Raw genomic sequence first — 12560 nt, 5'->3', positions numbered from 1 at the left:
GTTAATCAAGGTCAGAGCATGACAATAAAAAGAATAATACAAAAGTTAACCTATTTAAGGTGTGATGCTGGGATGACACAGAAATATTTACTACCTAAAATATGTCTAGAAGACAGGAGATCATAAAGCCTCAACAGTTTCTTCTCCTAGAAGAAAAGTGAGACCAAGAATGTGTATTTCTGATAGTAGTTAATCCTCTTTACATAGTCATATTTCACAGAACTTAATCATATCTTTCCAAGTTGATGGCCAAATCTCACATGCTTTGGAAACTTAGGGAGTTTTTCCTTCCCAAGGACCTGAAAAGATGAACTTTAAAAAAAAAAAACAAAAAACACTGTAGTCAAATTAGCATTTTTTTTGACTACTGGAAGACTCACCATTTTTTAACCCACGCTAAAAAAATCGTTAGTATATTATGCTTAGTATACATTTAGTGCAAGTAGAAACATTTTAACAAAGTCTGGAAAAGGAATTTAGTAATCAGAAACAAAAACAGTGTGGTTAGGTGAAAGGACTCTGAGTGTGCTAGTAGAGTAATAGCTGTGGGAGGTCCAATTTTTGATTCTACAACTTGCTTTAATACATTTCCTCAGAGTTACTTTACTTTCTAATATTTCAGCTTCTTGTCACTTCTTCCCATTATAAGAATATTTAGTTATTTGGTAAAAATGTCTTGAGGATCAATATTAGACTAATAGTAATGTGTTTCAATGTTCTGTGAAGAATGCCAGTGTATTAACATATTATGAAGGTGATAAAATATAAATAAGAACCATTAACTCAAAGAGATTGTTATTAGTGATAATGGTAAGGAGAGGGCAATTGAAAAGCTTGGAATTGACTTGATACGTGAATATAATGGAGCACGAATCCTTAAGATGGCTCAGATCAATGCTTTTCATTGAAACATTTCTTTGCACTTCCATTATGCTTCTCCACATCCATCTCCGCAATCAGCTGGACTGAAATCTTATAGAGATTTGCTCTCAGTATTTCTTATACTTCTTACATGAATTTTCTTTATTGTTATTTTGTTGTGGAAGGGAGTGCAAGTCTGTCTCAGCACTCTATTCAAAACTCACCGTATAGTCTGAGATGAATATATTGGAAAATTGTCTGGTTCTTACATTGCTATATTTCACAATACTTGCACTTTCCTCATTTAAGTTTCTAGGATGCCTTTTGTCCCCTGGAGTAAATAAATTAGAGGGGAGAAAAGGTGTCATTGTCCTGCAGCCAGCTTACAGTGTCAGCCCTTGCCTTCTAGAGTGAAATCTCATGTTTAAAAATGCTGTGAGTGAGGCCAGCACTGGCTCTGGGTGTGGTATTGGGTTTTAACTAGATAATTCTTCAGACTATTCATTGGAAAATGAAGGAATAGAGTTTTTAGTTTTTTTCAGCTTAGCATTGAACTTTCAAATATCCTTCAAACTTGCTCACATTTAGCATTGCTAAACTTTAATTTTACCCTTTTGTTAATCTTCCTTCAATTACTATGATTGCCTTTACCAAGCTCTTCATCCTGAAAACCCAAGGGCAATCTCAAAGGTCTTCAAGTGGTGTGATCCCCACCCCCTGCATGTGGTAGGTGTTTAGTGTCAATTGACTGAATGATTGGTCTACATGAAAGTGGCTGTTCCACATCCTGAACTCAAATAATACTCACTGAGCAATATATTCTGGACACTTAACCTTTTTTTCCTTCCTTTTGGTATATCCTATTAGCTCTCAGAATGGAGAATCCTCCACTTCATCTTTCTTCTGCCCTCAGATCTTACAACAGTGCTAGTCAGTACCTACTGAATAAAGAATGTATAGTCTAATTCTCTACCCTAGACATCCTTTAATTGATTTTATAATCTTCAGGAAACTTAATAAAACCTACTTGATACTTATCTGTGCTTCCCTTATAGTTTGCTTTCTTCCTTTTTGATAATTCAAAATAATATTTCACTTCCAATTATAAAGATACTAAAGCTAAGACAAAAATGTTAAGGTAAAATTCTCCTCAAGATGTTTGGCAATTTTTTTTTCTGGGAAATATTTGGTTTCTTTTTGCTTACTCACATGTTTACTCTCAAGGCAACATTGACTCAATATAAAACATTTGTCTCAGTACATCTACCTTCTCCCACCCTTTTATGTACGTTTGGTCTCATGACGTTTTGTGAAAAAGGGAAATAAGATTTTTCAGTGTTTGTGGAATGTTGAATTTTAAGACCTTGTAGTCCAGTACTGTACCTACTCATCATGTATCCTATAGTTACTAACATTGAGTTTGGTACTTGGAATATTAGAACGTGAAATAAAATGCTCTTTCAATCAATACATGTTTCTGGAGCTCTCCCTTAGGCCACAACTGGTTGGGGGTGGTTTGGACAAGATAGTAGTTATAACGTGATTCTTGCCCCTCAGAAGTTGATAATTTATTTGAGAAAACAGAGAGGACTCATGAACAAAGGAGGGTAATCAAATGCTAAGTCGTGCGACATTGACAAATTGAGGAGAAAGGGCAAGGACTGTTGGAGCAAGTAGACCCTTAGAGGGAGAAGACAGTCTTGGGCCAGGTTTGAGGTGGGCATATATTTGGGCATTTGGTATATTGCTTAAGTAAGAGCTGGAAGAGAAGGTATTCTTGCTAGAATAAAAGTAGAAACATAACACAGATTGGAATTGGGAACGGACAATATAAGGACAAAACAGGCTTAGATGAAACAATCCATCAGAGAGGCATAAGGTTCTAAAGTCAGAGCACAGCAATGACAGAAAGGCTTTAAGAGGGCAGATGAGAAAAAGTGAATAATGGTTTCATTTTGGGGTAAGGAAGTGATTTTGTAAGTTTCATTTGAAAGGCATAACCATGAATGCAAACAATGATCGATTTTTAATTCTTTATTGTTTTAATAAAATGCCTACATTTTGACTAAATGAATATGATTGGCCCTCCACATCTGTGGGCTCCACCACCTATGGTTTCTATCAACTGCAGGTTCCATCAAGTGTGGGTAGAAATTATTTGAAAAAAAAAATTAAAAATAACAAAGCAATAGTAAAAATAATACAGATAAAAATATAGTATAGCAGCTATTTACATAGCATTTACATGGTATTAGGTATTATAAGTAACCTAGAGATGATTTAAATTATATGGGAAGATGTGCATAAGTTATATGAAAACACTACACTATGATATATAAGGAATCTAAGCATCTGCAAATTTTAGTATGAGGGTGGGGGTGCCTGGAATCAATCCCCCATGGATAATGAGGGGCAACTGTACTTACAGATCTTCATATAGCAAAAAACCTAGTACAATGAAACATTAAAAGCTAGCAAATAGTCTTATTAAAAAAGGCCTGCACTATATATGACAAAAGTTTAATACCCTAGATATAAAATTTGCTTGTATGACTCAATAGGAAAAAAAGGGAGAACACATTCTAATAATAAAAGACACAAAAAAGCATAAATGAAGAAACAGAAATAGCTACCAAGCGCTCAAAAATATATGTCACTGATAACCAAAGAAATGATAACTAATATAAGAGGGAGATATTATTTTTGCCTACTTGGTTTTTAAATAGTTAAACATTTCCTAACAACCAGAGTAGACTGAGATATAGGAAGACAGTCACTTTCACTCATTGTTCATCCTTAGGGGAGGGGAATATTACTGAATAGGTAAATTTTGGATATTTATGTGAGAGATAATGTATCAAAAGCTTTAAAAACATACATGCCCTGTTATATAGCAAAACCAATTCTAGAGATTTTTGAAAAGGGATTAAAGTGTATATCTACAAGATGCTTATTGTCGCACTGCTTTTAACAGAGAAGTTTATAAGCAATCTAAATGTCCATCGATAAGGGAATAGATTAAATGAAAGATGTTATATCTTTACAAAGCACCACTATGCAGCCATGAAATCAATGAACATGGATATAATGACTGAGGAAAATACCATACTGTTAGATTTTAAAATATTATAGAGCAGTTTTATAATATGATTCCAAACCTTTCTTTGAAATCTTTGTATGTTTGTACACGTTTATGTTTGTATCTGTATTTATTTGTTCTTATAAAAAATACAGAAAAAGTTGTGTGAGTTTCGGAGTTGCAAGTATTGTTAAATACGTTTGAATATGCATTGATTATCACTGCAAATAATTAATATTGAAAATTAAGTTGTTTCCAAAAAACGATAATAAGAAATTAAGAGGAAACCAAGCAAAGAAGTAAGGATCTTGATGCAATTCGTAGAAGGAAGCCATTGCAGGTTGATTAGTAGAGAGAGAAGTAACATACATAGAAAGTGCTTTGATTGATTGCTAGTATTTTACACAATGCAATGAAACAGAAAGGTAACATTTAGGAAATCAAGGTAATACTGAGTAGGTAGGGAAGCACAAAACATGTGGGACCAGAGAAAGGCCAAAAGGTGGTAGATGATATGAAGATTTGAAAAATGGAGTCTGTGATAACCCTGAAAATAAAGGTATTAATCCAGGTTTAAATATATTAGTTATATAACAATGAGGCATCCAGATAAAGATGTGGTCTAGACAAATAGAAAGAGAAAACTGAAGCATGATCTGAATCCAATGCTAAAAAAGAGACTTAAGTTTTGTCTCCATGGAGGTGACATTTGAAGTTATAAGTATGAATGAGATTACCAAAAGTGAGGATATCAAGCTACAATAATAGAGAGTGATAATTTATCGGAAAAGTCTAACAAGAGAGCTTTACTCTTCTTCTATTCTATCTATGCTATGCTTTACTTACGGTTTAAGATTGTCTTCAACATAATGAGGATTCTGTTAAGAAAACAATTAGTAACTAACGAGTATTTGAGTGAAAAGTCTCAAAGTGTAGAAAACTTGTTTAGCAGAAATTTAACCCCTCTTAACGTCTAAAATGTTATTTTCCAGGTTTTAGTTTGATGTTTACATGCAATTGGCCCCTGACATCCGCTTCCTGTTTTGCTCTAATGATCTTTTAGTGTGGATCTCCCCAGTTTTGAGGAGTTTTCTTCAGAAAGAATGAGACAATTGGGCATATTTTCTTTGTTTGCTTGTTTGAATTACCTTTTTGTTTGTTTCTGTTTGTTTGCTTTCTTGAATGACCGGCTGACTGTTTTATCTGGGATCTGTTTCTGAAGTTGTATTTTAGGCCATTTGTTCTCAAACTTCAGCATGCATAAGAAGCCTCTGAAAGACTTGTTAAAACATTGATTTATATTTCTTTCTTTTGGAATTTCTGACTCAGTAGGTTTGGGATGGGGCCTGAGAGCTAGGGATCTCCTAAGAGATGCTGATGTTGTGGGTCTGCACAGCAGAGGTGAAATCGCACTGCTAGAGGAAACACTATATTGAAGCCCATTTTTATTTTCACGTAACCCTTTTTTCACACAAAGACATATCCATCTCTATCACCAAGTACAATATTAAAATTTTTTTGAAAGTTTTTATTTTAGTTTTGTTTTTTGTTTGTTTGTTTGTTTGTTTTGAGATGGAGTCTCGCTCTGTCGCCCAGGCTGGAGTGCAGTGGCAGGATCTCTGCTCACTGCAAGCTCCGCCTCCCGGGTTCACGCCATTCTCCTGCCTCAGCCTCCTGAGCTGCTGGGACTACAGGCGCCCGCCACCACGCCAGGCTAATTTTTTTCTATTTTTAGTAGAGACGGGGTTTCACCGTGTTGGCCAGGATGGTCTCCAACTCCTGACCTCGTGATCCACCCACCTCAGCCTCCCAAAGTGATGGGAGTACGGGAGTGAGCCACCGCGCCTGGCTAAAAAGTTTTTTTGAAGACAGAGTCTCACTCTGTTGTCCCGACTGGAGTGCAGAGGTATGGTCATGGCTCATTGCAGCCTTGAGCTTCTGGGTTCAAGTGATCTTCCTGCCTCAACCTCCTGAATAGCTGGGACTACAGGTGCATGCCACCACATTCATCCAATGTTTAAACATTTTTTGTAGCGATGAATTTTCACTATATTGTCCAAGCTGATCTGGACATCCTGGGCTCAAGCAACCCTCCCACCTTGGCCTCCCAAAGTGCTGGGATTACAGGCGTGAACTACTGTGCCTGACCTGTTGAAATGTATCACTGGTGGTACTTTCTGATTATTGCTGTATACAAAATAGCCATTTACCTAGATTTTAATTTGCTCATAATTTAAATAACAAAAGTTGTTGTTTATGTCTTAACCTCCCTGGCTCAGGTGCCTTCAGACTTTCATCATGTGATTGGAAAGAAAATTTCAGGGAGAATACAGTGGATTGTCCCCACAATCTTGGCAAAACCCCCCCAAAACATATATATACACACACACACACACACATATATATACACACACATATGTATAAACACACACACACATATATATATAGTTTGTCTTCTGAGAGTTAAAATGAATTGGTTTCAATAGATGCTGAAATAATATTTATCCAGGTGTATATGAATATCCAATTTAATTAGCAATTTTAAAATACATCTAAAGGAAGATTACACCATAGAAGGTACTGACAGTAGGATAGATGTGTATTGCCCTGGCACAGGGAGAAGAAATTTGAATCCCAGAGTCTAAACTTTCTTGCCAATAGAGAGAAGTTCTCTGCTATGTGGCTGGGATTCATTATCACTTCTTAACCTGGTCTGGGGGAAGAAAATGCTTCTTGCTGGTCGCTTTCTTTATCTTTTAATTACATTTTATCAGCAAACTTCTTATGTTTTTATTTCTACAAAATGTGAATATGTTGATCATAAAGGGATGTTTTCTGTTGTGTATCGACAAATTAGTCTTCTGGGTTATACCTTAGTCTCAGATGAATTAAGGTGACTCTGCCTCCAGGATTCTAATGATCTCAGTGTGTGCTGAAAAGTCTATTTCCTAAAGCCTCGGGGCTAGAGAACAACATGACAGCCAAGTAGTGGATCCCGGAACAGCCAAAGCCACACCTCAGTGGAGACTCGTCTACTTTTCTGAGCACTTTACCTGCTGTTTATTTGTTCATTCACTAGGAAGCAGAGCTATAGAATTTTCTAAAACTGAAAGGAACTTTGAAGTCATCAGGGCCAGCCCTTTCATTGTGAGGTTGAGGTCACAACCTTCTATTGGTGTCTGACTCTTATGAACCTGGTAATTGAAATAATTCAAAGGCTAGGTTCACTGCTCAGAAATATTTCACGGTGTTGTGAGGTGTTTCCCTTTTGTATTATCTTAGTCTGAAGAGTGGTGCTTGGCATCAGGTTCAGGTGCTAATGTAGAGTGAGAATCCATTCAACCCTAACCTCTAGGCCCCTTCCTTACTTTAAGAGTCACATATCTGCATTATAAAACCTGCCTGTTTTGCTTACCTTTTCAAGTGAACTTTCATTGAATTTCCCTTTTTAACTGTTATAGCATAGGATGACACTTCTTGATAAAAACTGCAAAGAATAAGTCCTGTTGAGAGGAATACATTATTAAGAACATATCGAGAGAAAAATACATATCAAAGCATCAAATAAGTTAAATGGATTGTGTACTTAACTGCATTAACAGACACAAAACATGCTTTCAAATATTCATTAATGAATAAGGGGGAATAGAGAAACTCTTTTCCTTTTCATAGAGTATTTGTCTGTTTTCACACTTTAAAGACATAACCGAGATGGGGAAGAAAAAGAGGTTTAATTGGACTTACAGTCCCACATGGCTGGGGAGGCCTCAGAATCATGGTGGGAGGTGAAAGGCACTTCTTATATGGTGGCAGCAAGAAAAAAATGAGGAAGATGCAAAAAGCAGAAACCCCTGATAAAATCATCAGATCTCGTGAGACTTATTCACTACCATGAGAACAGTATGGGGGAAACTGCCCCCATGACTCAAATTATCTCCCACCAGGTCCCTCCCACAACATGTGGGAATTATGGGAGTACAATTCAAGATAAGATTTCGGTGGGGACACAGAGCCAAACCATATCACATACAGAACTCGGTATTTGTTTGCTTTTGTGTAGAGTCTGTTATAATAGAAAAAAAAAAAAAAAGCGATCATAAAAACATTCTAATCATGTGCTATAATTTTTGGGTTTCAGTTTTTTTCTCTAGGAGATTAGTTACAAGGACTAGGGATAATGTATGCAACTTGCCCAGTGGATGGTACTTTGTACATATTAAAGTAATGGTGATTATATTTATGCAGTATATTCTAAGTTAAACTGATATTTGGAATGAGTGGTGAAACTCTGAGCGAAGATAGATTTAAAAGCACTAGGAGACTATTATCTGGACTCACCACTTTTTAGTGCTGCCTCTGCCTTCTTTAGATTTTTACAGCTGGATCAACTGATAACACAATCATGCTGACGAAGTCCTGCCCCTATATTGACTGACTTAAGGAAGGCTGTTACAGTTTTAATCTCGCCATATAGAAGATTCCAGAAATAAATTACCTGTCCATGTATGGGAACGTGGTAATCTGGTCACAAATACCAGCAATGCCCCAGCACTCTCCACAAGAGCACCCCTAGGAAACCACGTTGCCCTTGAGTTTTCATAGAATTGTAGTTCTCTTCTAGTCCCTACTCATTAACTGGTTATTCCACCAGATATTACCACCCACTTTGTGTTATGTGCTGTGTTTCATGGTGGGGTCTGGATCCCTTGCATTGTTCATAGCCATCTTCCTCCTGAATGCAATCTAGTCCCTTGCTGAAGCCTTCCTTTTTCACTCCTCAAATTCCCAGATATGGCTCTTCACCAACTTGACTGTGTTTTCTTGATTTCTCTACCATCACAATATATATATTCAGTGACTGCTTCTTGAAACACCAAGTTTGCTCTTACCAGCCACCTTCTCTGCCCCTGCCCAGCTCTATGACCTCTTCTCCTCCTCACTCTTTCAAATTCCAGCCACAATGGCCTTTCTGTTGCTCCAATATGCCCAGAACTTTCAAGCCCCAGGACCTTGGCAAGAGCTCCTCCCTCTTTCCCAGTGGCCAACTCTCTAAGCCTAATCTTAACATAGATGATTCTTGTTTATCAGACCCCAGCTTAAATGTCTTTGCTGACCACCTAGTTTAAAAGAAGTCCCCAGTCAATCTCCATTGTTTCACCATATTTTAATTTCTTACAATGCAACTCCCTATTGTTACTGAGTATTTTTGTTGTTTATTTTCTTACTTGTTTGCTAATTGCCTTCCTATTAAAATGTAAGATCTACAAGAGCTGGGATCTGATCTATTACATTCTTTGCTATATCCCAAGAGTCGAGAACAATGGCTTGTATATAGCAGGTGCTCAATACATATTTGTTGAGTGAATAACCAGCTGCCCCTCAGTTTTATGTCCGGACCTGGTTCTGTTCTCCCAGTTCTTATGCCAAATTGTATGCCAGGGTAGTAATCCTTTTGTCTCTGATAACAAAAATGAATCTACTCAAGTTAGATACATTGACCAGCCTCACCCACACACATACCATAGCAAGGATGACATTGATAATTGATGGTCATGCCCACCAAAATTCTGGAATTCTCATAGTGTTTCAGGAGGCACCATGAGTTTACCTGAGCATGAAATCATAATGGCTTATCTATTGTTGATCCTTGAAGTTGTTTCCAGATTTCCATTTTACCAAAATTGAACTGATGACACCTGAAGTTAATTATGCACATGCTCTTTAAGTAAAGTGATTTTCCAGAGGAAATTGCTTAGGGAAAGTTTGTGCTTTATTTTAAAACTACCTGAAGGAAGTTATCAAAATAGTAAACTGTATAGATTCAGAGTTTGGGTCCCACTGACTCAGCTGTCACAGAATAGTCAGAAGGAAGAATGAACGTCAACAGACCAGGGAGCATTCATTACTTGTTCTAAAAACACATGAAGAAACAATGGCACATGTGTCTTCACAATCCCATGCCCATCTGTTGTTTGACATGTCTTTTCTTTTAGACTTTTAGAAAATCTCTGTTCTGAAAGTCACACAGTATGGATATTTGATTTTGCATGTACAGCATCTAGTATTTCCTTGTTTTCATAATTGCATACTAATTTTCTTGTTGGAAAACTAATCTCCCATTGAATATGGGTTTGGTTCAATTGCTTATCAAAGGGCAAGGCACCTGGACCCAAGGTGGACTCTTGACTCAATCTAGGAATAGCAGCTGTTCTTTTCCAAGAAGATATATGTGGATTTATCCATGTTATCTTTTGTATTTAAAAGAGACTATTGGCTTCTTCAGTTTAGGTCCCCAGACCTTCTCTTGTTACATCTCAGAAGCTTGCCTCCTCAGATTTTCCTTTGCTTTAGTTAACCAGGTTGGCTTTTGTTTGATTTTGTTTTGTTTTGACTAACAAGAATCAATTAGTACCACTTGCAACCATAAAACCTTAATTCACAGAAAGTAAGTAATGTTGGATAATAATAAGATAAATAAGCGATATTTAGTATGATAGGGAAATACAGCAGAACCTCAGATTTTTCCTCTCTTCCTTCTACATTTCTGCCAGAACCAGAGCTATGTCATGTTCATATACATAAGGAAGAAACACTAATTACTTCCAAAGAAAGTAGAGTGTTCCTATGGAAGAGCCTCCCCACAGAGGCTCCTTTCAGTTGACCAAGCTGAGGCTGTATCTGCTTGACTTTGATTATGTTTTCCCCTTTGATTGGAGTCTTTCTCAGTTCTTTTTGCCCTGTTTCTACTTTCCATGTTCTGCTTACACACTACCTTTTATAACTAAGGCTTCTGATATTAAAATTAACCTTTTTCCTCTTCTTCACTGAGTCTTATTCATTTTGTGGACCCTATAACACATAACCAAAAGCCTTGCATCTTGTTTCTATGGCAAAGCCACATTTAAATTTATTTGTTAAATTAATGAAAAAACACACAATTACAAGAAAACTCACTGTTTTGAAACTGTATTCACTGCTTAATTTATTGACCTTGTTTAAAATTGCTGCCAGTTCTATGCCCACTATTTTCATTTCATTCTTCAAACTCAGGCAGCTTTAAATCTGTCCTCTCAATCATTACTTCCCTCCACTGACCAAATGTTTCCACCTGCATTGATGTTCTTTCCACAGCTGGTCATAGAGCTCCTCAATGCATTGTACTTTACAGAAATTATAAGTTGAGAGTTGGAGGAAGATCCAACTTTCTCCAATGTAAATATTTCTGCGTTGCATATAAGCAATTACATTTGTATGTTCGTCCTATTTTAAGTAGCTCACTTACAGCTGGTACTGAGCAAGGAGTAAGCATGTGGTTCTCTATTTATAAAGTAGCCCCCTAATCTCTCACCATGATAGGCCAACTATACATAGTGGTCTATATTGAGAGAGGGATTTTCTAGAGGTCAGGATTATGTGGCTAAAGAGCAGGGAAACCCAGGAAAATATAAGTGATTCACCACAGTGTGTTATTGTTGTTTCCTTGGGACCATGATGTTCAGTGGAAGGTTGAAGCCTGAGAAGAACAGATGAGAGACACTATTTAGAGTGACAGACATGTAGTAAGTGACTGCCTTTGATGGTAGGATTTCAAGAAAAAATAAAAGAAAAACATATTATTTATGGGTTAGAATAATATTACAATAGTCCAAAAGTAGTTTTATTCTGGCAATGTGGAAAACAAAAGCCTTTGTAAATTAATTGCTTGTCTATGATATGAGAGAGCACAGAGCAAGTGTGTTGAGCATAAATCAACTTGATTTGTAAATAATTTGTTATTCATATAAGATATTTAATAGTATGTATTAAATTCATTTTGTTATATAAAAATTAATGAGTGAATGAATGGTAAATGCATAAATAGGTAAATTACATAAATCAAGAAAATTACCCCTCACACTTTTGCTTTTGAGTTAAATTTACTAAAAATGCACTAGATTCCTCACCACTAAAACTTTCTATATATTGGAAACCCAAGTTGTTTTTTGTTTTAACTAGCATTTTGTAAGCCCGTTAAGTAGTATAAATTTCTGTTATTTTTAACTGCTTGTCAGCAGTACGTTTTGGCAATTGGAATAAATACTTAGACAAATAAATGTTGAGTTTAACTTCTCATGGAGTTACAAACTTGTCATAGAGATTTTGGGAAGTGTTTGAATTCATGGTAGCTTTACTTCATTCACCTGTATGGTTGGGGACAATTCCATTCTATAAACATTTATTCAGCACCTGCCATATATCAAGCGCTCTGCTAGGCTGAAGCTCATTGGAGAAGACAGAGTTATTTTTACATTACATTTCCAGAGTATATCACAGTGTTTGGTACATAGAAAGCACTTAGTCAACAATGAATGCATAAGGGAGGTAAATCACTACATGGTGTTAAGACCAGAACATAAATGCTTACTATGTGATGTAGAATATGGTTAGTGTTAGAGTTGATATAGGAACCTCCCAGGGCTAAAAAAAATTTAGAGATTTTGTCAGTCTGAAATATTGGTGAAAATTTCATGGAGGATGTGCCATTTGATATGAATTTTAAATAATTTATAGAATTACATGTAAATGTCTCAAGGAATGGTATGGCCAGAGGTCTGGAGTTGGAAATGTATGTTCCTGAAAG

At 36.4% G+C, this 12560-nt stretch overlaps 1 protein-coding gene and 1 long non-coding RNA gene across 14 annotated transcripts in view; one reads left to right on the top strand and one right to left on the bottom strand.

The window, feature by feature from the left end:
- LOC105470969 (uncharacterized) overlaps nt 1-6939 on the bottom strand; it is a 39652-nt gene extending 32713 nt beyond the window's left edge. The window contains exons 1-2 of the long non-coding RNA XR_980905.3: nt 6813-6939; nt 4787-4818 (exon numbers count right to left, since the gene is read on the bottom strand). This is a non-coding gene — a long non-coding RNA (uncharacterized lncRNA). The remainder of the gene's footprint in view (nt 1-4786; nt 4819-6812) is intronic.
- The window catches only part of LOC105470974 (RNA binding motif single stranded interacting protein 3), a 1471638-nt gene that overhangs the window by 744513 nt on the left and 714565 nt on the right, over nt 1-12560 (top strand). The window lies entirely within an intron of this gene.

Source organism: Macaca nemestrina, chromosome 2, assembly GCF_043159975.1.
Source record: "Macaca nemestrina isolate mMacNem1 chromosome 2, mMacNem.hap1, whole genome shotgun sequence".
Classification (NCBI taxonomy): domain Eukaryota; kingdom Metazoa; phylum Chordata; class Mammalia; order Primates; family Cercopithecidae; genus Macaca; species Macaca nemestrina.
This window is presented reverse-complemented; position numbering and strand designations above follow the sequence as displayed.